The 19,344-nt window shown below is 31.6% G+C and overlaps 1 long non-coding RNA gene across 1 annotated transcript; it reads left to right on the plus strand.

Annotated features, from left to right (window-relative positions):
• The first annotated feature begins 609 nt into the window (after positions 1-609).
• On the plus strand, positions 610-2,416 carry LOC134686520 (uncharacterized). Its single transcript, XR_010101620.1, has 3 exons — positions 610-1,068; positions 1,630-1,702; positions 2,313-2,416. It is a non-coding gene; the product is annotated as an uncharacterized LOC134686520 (long non-coding RNA).
• Positions 2,417-19,344: the final 16,928 nt, after the last annotated feature.

The raw sequence follows: 19,344 nt of genomic DNA on the forward strand, positions 1-19,344 counted from the left end.
GACAATAAGTTATTTTTTAATTTTCTAGCATAGGAAATGTAGGTTAAATTCATTTATTTTCAAGTACAATTAATTATTTAATGTAGAGAGTCTTATAAAATTTAAACGTCACAATGTTGCAATGGTAAGTAACGTTATTAATAGCAACGTACTGAAAGTGAAATAACGTTACTTACCATTGCAACATTGTGACGTTTAAATTTTAACAACCCGATTTTGTACTTCAACATGATTTTATGTATTGTTTTTATCCTGATGACGGTGCCCTAGGCACCGAAACATGTCGATCAATAAATTAATGCAGCAGTCCGTAAAGTGTTGTTGTTATAAGACTCTCTACATTTTATGTTTTTTATCATAACGACCCTGCATACCCTCGGGTATCCACTTTATGGACTCTATCGTACTACAGACTCACCAGGCGTTGGTTCACTTTCGTTTGTAATTTAATTAATTATTAAGTGTATCTCTTTTTAATTTAGTAATAATCATGATACAGTGTGAATAATACACAGATATTATTTCCATGCAGTCTCTTTCTGAACAATTACTGAATTAGTGATAGAAATGTTATGTAGGTTCCCCATGTGTTTTCATTTGCCTCTGTGAAATGGACAGGAAATGATATGTACACATTCATTGACAAGAGGTGGGGCCCAAAGAAGGAGACCATATGGCTTTGTACATTTCTCTTAAATTTCTATAGTCCAAAATATAAAAATAATAGATAAAAATTGGTGAATATTTTTTATTCATTATTATATATATCTAATATTTAAGATTTCGGTAATTAATAGTATAATTAGGGAAACATTTCAAGGAATCAAACAACTCCCCAAACAACCCCAACACTGGTCAGATTCAAAATTTGAACTTGCAGACATTACAAGAAAAGATGTCTTATTTATCTTGACCAAAATATGAATTTTACCATGGATGTAGAGTTGTGGCATAAAAAGAGCCAAAGTATTCTAATGACATTAAAAAGTGCAGATGTATTATTCTGATGACATAGCTATTGGATTTGTGAAGATTGATGTTTTCATATATTTTGGATTAAATCTTCTGGTAAGTAAAAATTATGAATAAGTATTTCAACCTTTTTGAATATTATGAAACTGCTATTTCCTTCAAATAAATTGTGACATATATATAAGTACCATGTAGGATCAAGAGAATAACTTATAATAAAAGACCATGCATTTTTTTGCATAATTACATCATGTACATAATTACCATGAATTACTGTGGTATTATGACAAGACTTATATCTTTAAGACAATCTATTTTATAGAATATTATTCGATAGTAGTTTTGGCAAAATTGGAGATCTGTAGTATGACTGTAATAATTATATACATGATATATATATAGACATCTATTCTGAAAAATCAAAAAGTATTATCTTTTAAATTCTGAATTATCATGATTATGGATCAAATTTAAGATTTTAAAAATGGCAAGACATACATGTAAATATGGGCCTATGATGTTAAAGTGAAATAAAAGACCAATACTAATCACAGTAAAGAATAATTAACCTATACACTTCATACAGAATATGTAATAATTATTTTGTTTAATTTTAATATTTCTTATATTTTAATTGTAATATGTTTTATATTTCAGAACTGCATGGTGAAACAAAAGAAAATTGTTTTCTTATAGGACTAAAGAATGGACACATTCAATCAGACTTGGAGTAAGTAGTTTTATATGAAAGAAATTCTTATGAATGCTTTTTAAGTAATTTTTGCACATATTGGACTTTTAAAACATTTTGGAAAAAAAACATTTTGGAAAAAACTCAAAAGTTGTAAAACCATCTGTAATATTAATTTTTATATAAACATGATATACATATTTGAAAATTTGGGGTTACAGCCCACAGGTCTTATTTTATTGAAAAAATCCCCAAAACAGGTCATTATAATTATCTGCCCTTGATTTTACAAGGATTCTTTTCTAAAAATATAATTACTCTTTAAAACATGCTTAACATCTTATTTTTCATAGTTTAATTTTATAATTTCGAGTTTTAGATGTTTCTGTTGTATATTGAATGATATATGGTAAAAATAGTAAATTCAATATAAAAAAGAAGATGTGGTATGATTGCCAATGAGACAACTATCAAACCAAAATGACACAGACATTAACAACTATAGTTCACCATACAGCCTTCAACAATGAGAAAAGCCCATCAAGTCAATATGTCAAAACGAAGGAAAACCCCACCTCTTTGTTTTATTTCAATAGTATATATGATATTTTCAGAATAGATATTAATATATATGGTAACTTTTTTTTAGGCATCATACGAAAGAAATGGAAAGTTGTCCACTAGGTCATCAACCATCTGCCAAAGCCAAGTAAGGAACACAAGACAAGATAGACGTCAGATGCAATAATGAACTTTGAACATTTCCAAAATGTTTATCTTTACATTAAAACATAGTCTAATTTTAATAGTTTTTATTATTTTGGTCTATTTTGCTCGTAATATATGGCAATGAAATTTTAACGGTGAAGCTTTATTTTGAAAGTAATGAGGTTAATTCAATCTGATGAGAACTCCTACAGATATTTACTTTCCCCGTGTCCTATTTTGAAAAGGACAAAGGACAAGAATATGTTATTAAACTATACAGAACTATACATGGTAATATTGCAGGTCTGCATGTCCATTTGTGAGTGAATACCAGGGAAATGCTATGGATGCCATACTTTCCATGGCAATCTGTAATTGTTTCCATCATTTTCATGGCAACCTGCCATAAATGCCATACTTTTCATAGAGGCCATGTCAACCTGCCATTGATGCCATACTTTCCATGGAAATCATGGCAATTTGCCATCGATGCCATGATTTCCATCCTTTTATGATTTCATGGCAACGATGGAAATACTGAGTATACAATCCCTGTCACTCTTTTTTTCGATGCCATGGAATTCATGAAAACCATGAAAAAGCTCGTTTCAATACTCCATCCTTTTCATGGCAACAATTTTGCCATGGAAATTCCATGGAATGCCATGAAAATCCTAGGGACGGGTAATATACCTGTCCAATATCAAGAGCTTGTACATAGTTCAGTGGTTGATGTTGGTTCATATCTGTCATTTTTATTTTTCCTAATTTTTTGTTTTTATAAATTAGTCTGGTATATTTGACGTTTGAATTGATGCTCTGTTTCAAATTTGGTTAGTGTTGTCTTTTATAGATTACTATAACATGTATAGGGTATGGGTTTTCTCATTATTTACACATGTTACAGGTCATCACTGGCCTCTAATAAGTAATTACAATGCTTACATCCACTTAATTGAACTCTGATGGATAGTTTTCTCAATCATACCACATCTTATTTTAATAAATATTTAATCATTATTCAAGGACAAAAACTTTTATAACAGTGGACTTACTATTTAGGCTTTGTTGACCTCTGTAAATCTTATTTTGTTGATATTTCTTCTGTTTACAGTTTCCTCTTTATCTTTAATGTTCTTGCCCTACACATAAAAGAGTAAACTACTATTACATAATTAGTAGGCAACTGAAAATTTTGCCTTATTTGTATATAACATCAACTTACTCATCATTCTTGCTGTTCAATATCATGAATATTATCATTATTCTATGAATCAGAGGTCACAGTAAAATTAACATTGGCAGGCAGACATTTTTTTATATGATACCTTGTAGTCATTCCATACAACAACAAGTAGACCTATGCTTTGAAAAACTGATAAAATGACAAAACCAAGAAAACTTATCATTGACCAAAGAACAATAAAATGCGGTCATGGTTTATATATGAATCTGCCATTCAGACATGCACACCTTACAATTGTTTCATATCTACCAAATATAATCTACCTGTTACTTTAATCATATGATAAACTGACAAAACAATGCAGTGTTTCATTGACCAATGAACTATGAAAATGAGGTCAAGTTCATATAAAATATGGCAGACAGATATGTGTATCTTACAATTATTTCATTCACTTAAGTAAAGGGGCCTTATTGCTTACAGTATCCGGAAAAAAGACCAAACCACAAAAACTAAACATTTTCAAAGTTCCTTATACCCTGCCAATTTGTTATGGATGTGCCTCTTCCAACTCAGGATCCTATAATTCAGTGATTGTCATTTGTTTATGTGAAACATATCTGTTTTTCATTTTTTTTGTACATAAATTAGGTTGTTAGTTTTCAACTTTCAACTTGGCTATCATGTGTAAAATCATACAAGTGTTCGGAAAACAGGAAGTTGTGGAGTGATGAAACTGAAAATGCATCACACAGTATAGCTGACTTATTTAACCCTGAAACCAAATTTCAGAAATCCTTCTATTGTAGTTCCTGAGGAAAATGGGACAAAAAATATTCATTGGACGGACTTACTGACGCAAGGATGGATGGACAGACAGGGGTAAAACAGTATACCCCCTTTTTTAAAGTGGGGGTATAATTTTAATACGGGGGTATAAAAACCCTTGCAAGATGTCAAAACAAAAAGAAGTAACCTAATTCTTACTTGTTAGGGGCTATTAATTTATTGTCGGTTATACATATATAACAATACAACATAAGCTCTGTAGAGCTTTTATCTGACATACATACATGACAAGCACAATACATTTGTACATGAAACATAAACTCATCACTGAGATATCATAGTAGTCTCAGATAGAAGGAGACGGGGTCAACCAAACTCCCCTATTCAATCTGAATGTAGGACAGAAAGTCACAGTCAAAAAGTCACACACTGTCACAGGACAAAAAGTCACAATTTAGTTTTGAGATTATTTTTCTTTGAACAAGAAAACACTCTTTTTGTATTTTTCTTGAAGTTTTATACATGAACATGATGTAGCAACTTTGTAATTAAAATTTATTAAAAACAAATAAATCAGTGCATTAGGTTTGCGCACATTACCATTACATTTGCACACAAAAATCATTACGTACAACATGTACAATGTGTACAGCTTTTGATTACATTTGCACGCATTTTTTAACATGTACATTATGTAAATATAAAAAAAAAAAATATGGTATGATTGCCTTTTACAGCTGACTAAGCGGTATGGGCTTTACCTCTGCTTTGCTCATTGTTGAAGGCTGTATGGTGACCTATGGTTGTTAAAGTCTGTGTCATTTTGCCAGGTCTCTTGTGGACAGTTGTCTCATTGGAAATCATACCACATCTTTTTTATATTGGCTCATTGTTGAAGGCCGTAAAGACCTATAGTGTTAATGTCTGTGTCATTTTGGTCTCTTGTGGACAGTTGTCTCATTGGCAATCATACCACATCTTTTTTATATTGGCTCATTGTTGAAGGCCGTAAAGACCTATAGTTGTTAATGTCTGTGTCATTTTGGTCTCTTGTGGACAGTTGTCTCATTGGCAATCATACCACATCTTCTTTTTTATATTATGAACAATTTCCTTCAATTAAAAATGAATATATGTAATAAAAAGAAAATATTTCAAAATCTTTTTTCATTTACATTTAAACAATTGTCAACAAATTGTTTGTGACTTTTTGTCCTATCAACTTTGATACTTTATGTCTGAGTTTGACATGTGTCTGACTTTTTGTCCTGTGACTTTTTGTCGGAATGTCCTGTGACTTTCTGTTCGTTTACCTTCCATCTTAATCAGTGAACTGAATAATTGTTTTTTGCAGAAGTCCGGGGAATATTAAAAAATCGCATGTGCAAATTGAGAGTCAACACTTACACAGGGAATACACAATACTTTTTCAGAATGTCAGCAAAAAGTATCACTGGTGACAGGGGAGTGTAACCGATGAATTGATCCTGAATCAGATACGATTTTCCAGGTCCGTCTAAACACCGCTCAGGAGGACCTCCTGAGTGCACACATGCAGGGCATACAAAGTGCACTTATGACAGACCCTATAAAGTCGTCGTATCTGCACACATGATGAATGCATATATTCGTTATAGATCGTTATACACTTTTAGAGTTTAATTTGCAAGTAACGGCCGGGGAACCTCTTAAGATTTTAAAATAATAATGCTACTAAAAATATATTAATTCCCCCAATTTTCGCAATTTTTTCGCTATATTTATTAAATCTTTAGGCGACTGTGCTTTTAGTGAATATAAATGATGACGAGGGCCTCACAAATAAATATAAATATGAAATATACTGGAACATCGATTAGCATAGAAAGTCTCTGTAAAAAGGCAGTCAAATCCTAACAGGACTGTAACTTAATGTTACATGTTCATCAAGTTCCAGCACCTCACCAAGCACCCTTGCCTTGCATACTGAGATGGCAAACTGGTGTGTGTCAGTATTTTGATATAAAACTGCGTAGTTTCATATAGTCTGATTCAACGTTTGTTTGGTTATTTTTAAGGATCGTTGTAAAATTATATCTAAATCTTTGTTAAAATACGATTTTAAATTGTTCAATTCTTTCTATTTCATAATTTTGTCAAAGTCTATTTTTTTAAATTTTAAATTTTAAAGAAAATATTCCATTTTTATTTGAAGAAAATCTTTTTGAACTGTTATGACATGGTGTTGCAAAGCTGATTACAGGTAACTATAACAAACAGTAATTTCCCATTACTACGACAGTGCGTGTATTCTCGGGTGTGTATAACGTATAGTTTTCTAGAGAACATCCTGTCTACGTGTAATACAGATTGATGACATTATACAACATTTCTTTTGTTAAATGTGATAATAGGTATCTGTGTGACTGTCCATCCCCTATTTCAACACCACTAAATTTTCGACGAAAAAAAATAAAAAATAATTTATATGAAATTAAGAAGAAAAGTAGCAAATATAAACTTTAGTAATTACGCATTGAGTAAACATAATTTCAATATTGCATGAACAAATCCGTGAAAAAACGAATACATATATGACTTAAGATATGTTTTAAAAGACCCATTGGCTTTATTTCACACTAGGACCTAAGATAACTAGAACTAAGCAATGGTTGATCCAGAAATTTTCATAAGTGGGGACTCATTGACTGCCTTAGAGGGGTCACGTCCAGTCATGCTTCCGTGATTCCGTATATAATCTACCATTTGTTTCCCAAGATTTGGGGGGGGGGGGGGGAGGCTGGAAAAAACGAAATCCGCCTCTGCTAATTGGGAAGTCATTTGGACTGATACACACATATATATAAACATACCTCTGTGGAGGATCCATTCATTTGAAAAAGGGGGGTCCCAACCCAGGACAAAAGAATGAGGGGTGGTTCCAACCATATGTCCCCATTCAAATGCATTGATTGTTAAAAAAAAGGGTGGTTCCAACCCCCGAAACCCTCCCCCTAGATCCGCCACTGATACCTAGTATGCATATAATTAAGAACAACTTTAAATATATGCATATACAATAATGGTACGTCTAAAAACCGTTCAGGATCTCCTGGTTGCACACAGGACATTAAGCAACTTAGGACATGTATACTAGTAAATAATAGTGAGAGTTCATGTCTCTGATTCGATTGATGACTTATTTTATAATTTTGTAATTTTTGTTTTGATAAAATCATAGACATATAATACATGTATTGAGACATACATAATACATGGACATATAATACATGTGTCTTCGAAAAAATCAAACCATCTTTAAAGAAGTTATTTCAGTTTGAATCGACTGTCTTTTGCATTAGGATTCCAAAACGACTTACGTTGATGTTATATTCGGTGATTTTTACACTAAACGTTTTCGTAATTTGTTTTAAAAATATTAAAAAGTACATGTACATAGTTTTTTTCCAGATTTGTATAATAACTGGTTTAATTAAGTCCCCTTGATGAAATTTAAATTGCGAGACGCTAAATAATAAACTATCTATCTATCGGCATGCGCCGTTATTTTGGATACGTCACGGATGACCGACGGTCATATTCAATACGATATACCAATCATCATTTGAATTTGGTCAATTGATCTTTAATAATTAGGACTAATTGGTGATTGCAGAGAATATGTCGCTGGTGATGGTTAAAAACATATAAAAGTAAACTTTGCAAAAAAAAGGTATCCTTGGTAAAAATTATGAAAATATATGAATATGCTAAATAATTTTTTCTTTCCGAAATAATAATTAAAGACGTTTAGAAATAACAAATTTTCATAGTTGGGAAATTTTCAATTCAAGTTATTTCCTTTTGAAAACGTTGACAAATATAGATCTTATTCGATGTACAATGTGGGCCGCTTGGAGATCAACTTGTGAAACCCTGCTTAATTAGGGTTTGTCTACTTTCGTCTTTTTATATTGCCAAACATTCTATAATCAAGGATTTGTATAAGGCCTTGTTATAATATAATGAATGTTGCGTCGAAACTGAGGTACCAAATCTATAAAAAGAATCACTATTTTAGTCGAAATTAAACTGAATATATTCTTTTTTTCAAAACTCCTGAAATAATTTAACATTATCTATAGAGAGCTTACATATGCAAATCTTTTTTAGAAGTATGTGAGCGTAAATAAAATTTGTTTATTATCCCCCCTTTTTTCCTTTTATAAATTTTAATTGTAAACGATTTTCTTTCTAAATTTGTGTTTGCTCATTAACTGGGGTTCATGCTGTCAAAAAAAAAATGTCTCCTTGTGTATAAGTTATTGATAAAACAAAAAATGAAGCCGCCAGAAGAATAACGGTACGCCTAAATACCACTTGAAGGACCTCCGGATTGCACTCATGACATATAAACGAAGTGCACTCATGACCCTTAATAGTCATCGCACACAGGATTGATGCATATATTCGTTATACGCTTCTTATTTTAGAGTTAAATTTGGTAGAATTTGAAATCGAACTTATATAGATATGTTAATTCTTATAAAATAATGAGGGCACGTGTCACTGATTACACAACTACTGAGTCATGAATTATCCAATCAACAAAATTGATTTGATTATCTTTATTGTTGTTTACAGATTGTGTTGTTAGTACAGTGTGACCATGCGGGAAGTAATATTGTGACGTTTTAAATGAATATCACGATGTTTTAAGATTTTCGTATTTTATCAAAATTTCGTTCCATAAATTTTTAAGTTTTATTCTTAATTTTATAATCCTGTCCTGGATCATGCAGTAATTAATTCTTTGTACGATTTTGAAATGGGAAATAAATGTTCATACTTCAAAAGAATTTATATAAATTAAAGTTTTGTGTATGGAATCCGTTCTTAACTGTAAAAGCCGTACTTTTCAAACAATCAAACTCATATACATGTAGTTAGATGTTATTTCTCATTTTTTATCGAACTTGTCCAGGAATTTTATTTTTGAGTTATACGAATGTTTTAAGAAATCCGCATTTATTAAGGTTTTTTTCTGTAATTAAAGTCGTTTTGTCCAGTTTCACAAGCCTGAAATGAATTTCAATGTGAAAATAAATTCTGAAAATGAATTTGTCTCCGTTTTCGTCTCCGTTTTTTGAAAATTATGATATTTTGGGTATAATTATTTCTAAACAATATGTTAATAAGATTGTAGTAAGATTCTAAACTTAATTTAAAAAAATGATTTTTGTTACAGCAAGAAAGACTTTTTCGAAAACAGTCTATTGACACGAAATTCGTTCAAACCACAACTAAGAGAGAGAAAGAGAGAGAGAGAGAGAGAGAGAGAGAGAGAGAGAATCGAACTTGTTACAGAAAAAAACGCAACTATAAAATAATTTTCTTTATTCGTGAACTGTAAAACACAACAAATTAATTTACCCGTCATTATGAAAAATAAACTGAAAAAGTACATCGAATGAGATATTTTATTTTTTCTATATACAAATTCATGTTAAAGGTAAAACTGAACTAACGATACAATTCCTAAAAAAACAATAAAGATAATCCAATCAATTTTGTTGATTGGATAATTCATGGCTCAGTAGTTGTGTAATTAGTGAATCGTGCCCTCATTATTTTATAAGAATTAACATATCTATCTAAGTTCGATTCAGGCGGGGATCCAGAGGGGGGAGTCCGGGGGGTTGAAACACCCCCTTTTTTTTTTGCCGATCAATGAATTTGAACGGGGACATGTAGTTGAACCCCCCTTTTGTCCTGGGTTAGCCACCCTTTTTAAAATGGCTGGATCCGCCCTTACAATTTCAAATTCTACCAAAATTTAACTCTTAAATATGAAGAGTATAACGAATATAAACATCCATCATGTGTGCAGATACGATGTCGGTAATGGGTCCTGAGTGCACTTTGTATGTCCTGAGTGCACTCAGGAGGTCCTGAGCGGTTGTTTAGACATACCCGAAGAATAAATCATTTCCTGAACTTAAAATACATTTATCTGTAATTAAAGAAAATTCGCCTTAATTCTCACATATATTTAAACAATTGTAAAATAATTAATTCTGTTTACTAATATATAGATAAACGGAAATAAGTACTTTTTTTGGAAAATTTACAACTAGATGAACGGAATTAAGTACTTTTTAAGGAAAATTTACAACTCAAATTTTCAAAAACAAAATTCGACACTTTTTACCTGGATTTTCTTCTCTGTCTCGAATCCGCAACCGGTGACCCCGTATCAAACATAGCGACCAACACCTCACATGACGTATTCTCGATGTTGAGGTATTGACAGTACACAATCACATTTATCGATATACAGCAAGTAAGGCTAGTAATTTGGTGTTGAATGCTAGTAGATCAGAATTTTTCAATTGAACTTTCCCAGTTTAAGGGGCACTAGCTGCCAAATTCATGTTCTTCATCGATTTTAATCAAATTCAAATAACGTGTATATAGTGTTGAATTGTTTATTAAAATGTTACGCACAATCTTGGCTGATATGCATAAAACCATTATATTTCATGACACTGCATGAAAAAGAAATTGACTTGATAATACCAGAACCAGAGACATATATATTGCATCTAATATCTCTGCCAGAACTAAAAAATAAACTACCGTAAGTCCACATAAGAGGGTATGGGTGTGAATTAACAGAATAGAGAACAAAGGACAAAGAAAAAAAAGGAATAAAGAATAGTGAAAGAAAGAGAATAATGAAAAAAAGTGTAAGTTATTAAAAATATAACTAAAAAAAAGAAAACAGAAAAAAAGACACCCCCTCCGATACGAGCCTTACATGCACTGTTATTTGACGCTGCCGAGTTATTTTGAGATTAAGACATTTATTAGTAGTCAGCCCGTAAAGCCTCTTACACCAATTTGAGGATTACCAAAGGTTAATTTTACGGCTTAGAAATAAACATAATTGACAAGTTTCCTTCCCCTGCACTCTCGATCCCACGTGTAAATAGCACGTACGGAATTTCAAATAAGACATTGATACATTACAACACTTGCCGTCAGTATTTGAATATATTGATTAAGGAGGTATAGAAGATTAATGCACACACACTATTATCCACCACTGGCCTAAATAGTTAGTTCGCAAACAACGAGGGTCATAAAAACCCAGCACTTTGAACACAGCTTCCCGCTATCCATTTCTACCATAGAAAACTTTTGCCTTTCATTTATCAAAAATGTAATATGTTGATATTAAGGGTATATAAGAATTATTGGGCAATTCAAACCATTCCTATTGTAAGTGATAAATCTAAATTTATATCAGGGTGATTGAAATGAGGGGAAAAAAGGGGTGTCAGGAGTTCAGGGCCCCCTTTTTGGGAAAAAAAATGGTTGATTATATATGGAATGACTGAGGCATTGCAAGAGCAGGCCCCTCTTAGGCAGTCGGTGGGCCCCCGCTTATGAAAAATTCTGGATCCACCACTGTGGTCTTCAGTTGTATTATCTTTTTAAAAAAAAATTACACCTGTATAGTGTATATATTCTAAAGTGTAAATCAAGGGAAAATAATGTAAACTATATGTGCATTGGGACCTTTTAAAAGGTATTTTGGGGGAAGAAAGAAGGGAGGGTGAGTCCAGGGGAGCTAATCCACACCTTCAATTTGAGAATATGCTATTATCTTGTAAACGGTCCAGATCCCCACCCCTAAACCATATATATTCTTGAATGGGACTATAAAATAAATGAAATGAAATAAAAAGGAGGTCTTTGGGGTTACCCCACCCTGTTCAATTTGAGAATGTGCTATTATCTTGTGAACGATCCAGATCCCCACCCCTAAACCATATATATTCTTGTCGGGGACAATAAAATTAATAAAATAAAATAAAAGGGAAGTCCACCCCCTCTAGTTTAAAAACTTGTAAACGGTCAAGATCCCACCCCTAAACCATACATATATATTCTTGTGTAGAACAATAAAACAAATCAAATGAAATATAGGAAGAGTCAATTGGGGTCACCCCCACCCCCACATGTTTGAGAAACTTTAAAATGGTTGAGATCCCCAGTGGTTAGGTTAAAAAAATTCCAGATCCCTGATCCCCACCCTCAAACCATATATATTCTTGTATGACTATGAGACAATAAAATAAATCAAATGAATATAGGACCATCCCCTTTGTCTTGGGTTGGGAACCCCCGCTTTTTAAAATGGCGAGATCCGCCCGGCATACCATCTAGCTAGCTATAAAGGCTTTAAAAATATGAAATCAAACAAGGAAATTAACAGTCATGTTTGGAGTGTAGGCAACTGTTTTGAATTTAAAAAAAAGCCTTTTAATACATATATCATTATATATAACAATGTTAAATTTTTTGTGCATTTATTTTTGCTTACCGTCCGTATTTTCAATAATGGACAAAATTGCATGATTGAATATTGTAATTTAAGAAAAATCAGCATACATGTTATAAAATGCAAAGTGGAAACTGGGAATTTGACAAAGAGACAACAACCCAATCAGAGAGCAGACAACAGTTGAAGGTCACCTATGGGTCTTCAATGCAGTGAGAAAATTTCGGCACTGGTCTTCAGCTCATAAATATGTATCAGAAATGAAAATAAGATACAGCTTTCAGTTGTATTAATCGTTAATAAAAACCTCACAATAAGTTCTGAATATCAGAATATACAGTATTGCAAGATTCTCTCAAAATATACACATAGAGCTGAAAAACTGTTAAATTAATCATGCTTATTTAACAATAAAGTCCATGGAGTCCATCTAAATATGCATACTCTCGTACAAAGGAATATAAGTATGCAGTAGACATCAAGTTTTCAAAAATAAGAGTATCTATGCCATTTCTTCAATCAAGTAATAATATCTGTTTGTTTAAATATTTCGATCGGAGGTTAGTATGACCTCCTTTTTGGTGATGATGTTTTCGTTTTAAAGTTGAGAAAATTGTTTGTACCAACAAAAATAAAAACAAAGTCAATCTAGAATTATGTTTTTATCATTTTTTTATGTTTAGGTTGGCAGCAAGATGACAAGGACAAGTATGCAGTTCAAAATTCAAAATGTGGATGAGCTGAGGTTCAAGGTCTTACCTTTGCAGATTTTCATATTTTGCATGAATGAATTCAAAGGTTATATGATGGACGGCAGAGAAAGAAAAAAACAACTTTTTAATTATCCTGCTCCTGGATAAATGTAAAACATCTTGTTTTTAGGTAAGTTTTATGCTCTGTTTTGATAGTGTTAGTGCATTCATCTGTCCAGTCTTTCCTCTAAATTGTATCCTCTTTAAGATTTTGGTGAGTGTTCGCCATGAATTTCAGTAAGTAACTTGTGGATTTACATGTATATACTAAAAATTTAGTACTTATATTAATGAGATTTTAGCATGACATCCTGCCAAATGCTTGCTAATCATGTTTATGTTCCAAAACATACAAGTATTTGGACTGTACGCATACAGTCTGCCCAATTTTAAGAAGTTGGTCAAGTTTATTAGAAACAAATGTACAGTACAGATCAACATAACTGAAATCTTTAATAGATTAATACAAATAGTTTAATTGCAGTTACAATAAAAACACAGGTTTGGTCGAGCTGGTACCAGACAGTACAAGTATACTTAAATGGTGTGACTGTACACATATGGTGGGACTGTAAGTTCTGGACCGTAAACATAAGATCCAAATACTGATATGGTCTGGAACATTTATACATGTCTTAAAATTAATATCAAACACATTGGTGTTTTTGGTAATAAGTTATAAATTTGATAGAACTATAATGTTTTGGGATATCAAAATCAAAAATATCCCATTTTTACTTTTAATAAAGAAGAAGATTTAATTGATGTATGTATAAATGTATATTAAAATGAGACAGCAAGCCAACGACACAAAAAATAAGGATGAAACATACATATTTTTTTTGTATCAATGCTATAATTTCTAATATGTTCAAAGAGTTCAAGGTATTTTTTCATTGAAATAAAACACAAATTGAAATCTGTCAGAACTTCAAAAGCTTAAAGAAATATTGTTTCTGTTGTCTGCATTTTGTATAATATATTGCAAATTCTTGTGAAAAATGGAATGTTATTATAGTTGTCTAAAGTTTTAACATTGATCTTTATACTGTAAATTCATAAATTATTGCGTGCATTTATTATTGTGATTCTGGCTTTTTAGACTTGAATGCGATTTTTAATTTTACGATTTTGAGTTTAAATTATTGCGTTTACAACTCCGTTGCATTTTTTGCAATAAAAAAAACTCGCATTAACTCTGAATTTACAGTATATATGTATATTATGTATATAACTTTGGAAAATACCCAAATGCTATAAAGAATCAAAAATTAATTGATTGTTATATGGTATTAGAATAGGAAGATGTGGTATATTGCTAATTTGAAAACCCTCCATCAGAGACCAAAGGATTTAGGCCGTTAGCAACTGATGACACTGGACAACCTTTAACAATCAGTAAAATCCATACTGCATAGCTATTTTTTATTGAAAATCATATTATTGCTACATGTATGCAAACAATTTTGTATAATACATTTCTTTAGATTTTATTGGTTCTTTTTCAGAAGGATTGAAATTCACCACCTAGAATAAATGGAGAAAACATAGAAACAAGACCAGAATAAATTCAAAGACAAAAGTTGGATCGGTTATTATTTTCATCACTCAGTCAATGATTTGAAGTTCTTTTAAATACAAAAAAATATTGAAACCACAATAATGTCAAAGTTCTGTGCTGAATGGTCAAAAAGTGGACTATACCATCAAACAAAGCTGGATGATAAGAAACTATTAATGTTTTGTGTTGAGGGATATTGTGAAAAAAAAAGATTTACTTAAATAGCTACTAGTATGTTAAGCCTAACAATAGATGTTTTATTGATTTCAAATGGTAAATAATTGTGTTTCAAGAATTAGTGTTCTGTAATTCATGAATAAACATATATTGATACTTACATTATCTGCTTTGTTGTTTAAAAGTTAAGTTTTGAACAGTTATAGAACAATATGCTAAATTAACATTTCCCAAGAAAAAAAGATATTCAATTAAAAAGATTCATATTATAATAATTTACTACCAAATAGAATACATTGTAACATACACATTACTGTATATTTATATCTATATATTTACAATTAGAATCCCATAGGATTTTAATTTGTCCCATGGGATATTAAAAATCCCATGGGATAATAAAAATCCCATGGGATTTTTTTTGTCCCATGGGACAACAAATATCCCATGGGACTACAATTATCCCATGGGACCAAAAAAAATCCCATGGGATTTACCCAAAATCCCATGGGATAATGGTCAATCCCATGGGATTTTGCCTTGTCCCATGGGATATTGAAAATCCCATGTTTTTATAATTCAAATTGCAAAATAAATATGAAAGAAACAGTAGAAAACCAATGAAATTATTGAATCCCATGTAATTCCGCACATTTTGGTTATATACATGAAATCGTACCTTTTGTTTGAGGCGGCGGCGGATTTGCAAATGAGTGTTTTGCAAATTAAAAGTGTCCAGTGTTTTACATCAAATAAAGTTTCGAAATCTTAATCGACATCGACATAAAAATAATTGTTACGGACCAAATCTCCCCGTTTCTAAAATAAATCTTTGTACAATTTTAAAAATATTTTCGTTTTCCTCATCACTGATTAGTTCACTACCTGATAATAATGTTTGTATACTATATATTGGTAGTGTAGAAATGGTTTGTGTTCTGATGAGTCGATAATTATGACATTCTAGCAAATAGTGTTTGCTGCTCTCAACTTTCCCACATATACAGAGACTGGAAATAACAATATTTTTCTGGAAAAGGTGTTCATTTAAGCCACTGCAGTTCAACCGGAGTCTGGCGTGAAGTATTTGGCCTTTTCTACAACCAGCATTATAATATGTGGGGACTTTCTTAGTATCTCGATTTATATAATTTTTAAGTGTAAATTTTGAAGGATTACATCTAACATCTTGTGGAAGCCTGTTCCAATCACGAATTACAGATGGTAGGAAAGAATTTTGATAAAAAGAAGTTCTACAGTTCATATTTTGAACATTAAATGCACTTCTAGTATTATAGTTATAGACCTGATATAGTTGTTGAGGTACGATACTACAAAGATAATTAGGAGCTTGATCGTGAAACATTTCGTGAAATTTAATAATTTTATGTCTGGATCTTCTTTCACTCAGAGAAACCCAACCAGTATCATTATAAAGATTAGATTTAGAGCAAAGCTTAGTGGCACCTGTGACTATACGAGCCGCTTCTATTTGAATGCTCTCTAGCTTGTCCTTTAACTAAATTGGTATGTTATCCCACACAGTGTCTGCATATTCGAGAATGGGCCTGATGAAGCTGATATATATAACTTGTAGATTACTACGCGATAGCTTAAACTTTAAACTCCTCATAAGATTTAAGCGAGGCGTAGCTTTATCAATAATATAGTTTACATGACTTTCCCAACAACCGTTTTCTTGAAAAATTAACCCTAAATGTTTATGTTCTTCAACCTCTTGTATCAGTGTATCATTCATGTATATTGGTGGATTATGGGGTTTTGCTCTTTTTCTAGATATAGTCATGGTTTCAGTTTTTTTTGGATTAAAATTAACGAGCCATTGTTGAGACCATACGTGAATTTTTTCTATATCAGAGTTCATTAATTCAGCTGTAGCATACTCGTTCTCAACAACTATATATAATGATGTATCGATCGTCAGCAAAAAGTCGGATATTGCATGATATGTCACAGACAATATCGTTTATGAATAATAAAAATAATACAGGGCCTAAAATTGAGCCCTGGGGGACACCTGCTTTAATGCTATACACATCAGATGTCTGTCCTCCTATGACAACTCTTTGTCTTCTCTCGGATAAGTAACTTTTAAACCATTTTAATAAGTCCCCCCTTATTCCATATTTTTCTAGTTTGTGAAGGAGGCCTTCATGCCAGACCCGGTCAAATGCTTTACTGATATCACAAAACACAACTCTTATTTCTTTTCCAAAATCAAGGGCTTTAGCAATATCGTTGGTAATATAAATAAGTTGATTAACAGTACTATCTCCAGGCATAAAACCTGACTGCAAGTTTGTAATTATTTTATAGCGAGAAAGAAAATTAAATAAATATTTAAAAACACATTTTTCCATCGTTTTACCAATAATAGATAACAGAGAGATTGGTCTATAGTTTGATAAAATTTCTTGAGAACCACTCTTGAAAACTGGTATTACATTTGCTATTTTCCATTCATAAGGATAAATGCATAACTGAAGTGATTTATTGAACAACAGAGCCAGGGGATAGCTTAATTCTAAAGCCGCATATTTGAGAAATCTTGGACTAATGCTATCGGGGCCGGTTGCCTTAGACACATCTAACAAGAGCAGTTGGTTACGATTAATTTAGTAACTATGTATAGACCTACCGATTCTTCTTGTGCGTCCACCGCCATTGACAACTGACTTGAAAATATGCGTGTCAGAAATTGACTTCAAACGAAAAGACGGTTGAATTATAACTTTTCTGTTATATTGTGACACAAATATCGTTTTAGTTAATAAATTTGTTAATTTTTGTTTCAATTTTGAATTTTAGAAAAGCAACTTTGCGAAATTAAACTGGTTTGAACTAGTTGGATACAAATCGACAGGGAGGTTGATGGAAGAGCCTACACAAATACTGTACACTTATACACAGCGAACATAGAAATTACCGTAAATGACCTAATCAGAATCGAAATAATTGATTATCACTCTGGCAAAAATAATCACGAATATAATGCCTACCCATGTTAAAACTACAATAAAGTATAGCTGGCATCAATTATTTCTTAAATAAAGTACAATTCTTAAATAGATACTGGAGTTTGAATTACGATTTTTACCCATGTCTGTGTTGTTGGGGTAAAAAGCATGATAAAAATAGAAACTATCAACAATAACAAAAGAAAAGAAAAGGGAAACAAAATCAGCAGCAGTAAAAGATCAATCAACTGAAATTCTAGTCATGAATATATTCTAGCGTAATACATTGGAGCTTGGCTTTCTAATATCCATAAAAACATATTGCATTCTATTTCAAAAATGAAATGCCGACTAGCGGTTTTTTAAAAATACATTGTACTTATTCAAGACGAGAAAAAAAATGAATAAATAATAATACAATGTATAATAGTGCACAAATATAACATTCATTTCCTTTTCCTGTTCTGGTAATTCAAGATATATTTGGTTGACATGCACTAGAAATTACCAATTGAGGGGAACTAACTCCGTAATTTGCTATCATTCTAACCAAAAGTTATCTGGAGATTACTCGAATTACCAGACACACAGAAACGAAAAAGCTACCATTCCTACCTCAAGATGAACGTTACTTCAAATTGGATGATAAATTTGGTTTGGTTTTTTTTTGGTCAAATTTGAAATTCTTCTAAATTGCCTGACGTTTACAAAGACTTAAATATATATAACACAGTTCACACAGATTATAATAGATATAGGAAGATTGAATAAAACAAATTTTAGTTTTTGGAAAACTGCATGGAATTTTTCAATTTCAAACAATATTCTCAAGCTTAAACTTATTAAAAATTTTCGTTTTGCCTTATTCTACATGTGTAACTTCCAAAAATTATTTTTCGAATAAAAAGAAGCAATACACTATTCAAATTCAACATGCGTCGGTGTAAGTTATCACATCGGTGAAATATAATTGTATTAAATACAATTAAAACATGTGTTACGTAGCAAAAATAAGGAGATGCAATATTCGGAAATAATGATAATTTCAGATATATGAGAAGGTATATTAGACATGTAATTACAATGTTTAAATTAATATTTACGGATGGACAATAGCATCATTTTAATATAGATAGCCTATAACCTATTAGAAGATACAATCAACAACTCATGTTACTTAATTTAATTTACTGATGATTAT

The sequence above is a fragment of the Mytilus trossulus genome, chromosome 10 (genome assembly GCF_036588685.1).
Source record: "Mytilus trossulus isolate FHL-02 chromosome 10, PNRI_Mtr1.1.1.hap1, whole genome shotgun sequence".
In the NCBI taxonomy this organism is placed as follows: domain Eukaryota; kingdom Metazoa; phylum Mollusca; class Bivalvia; order Mytilida; family Mytilidae; genus Mytilus; species Mytilus trossulus.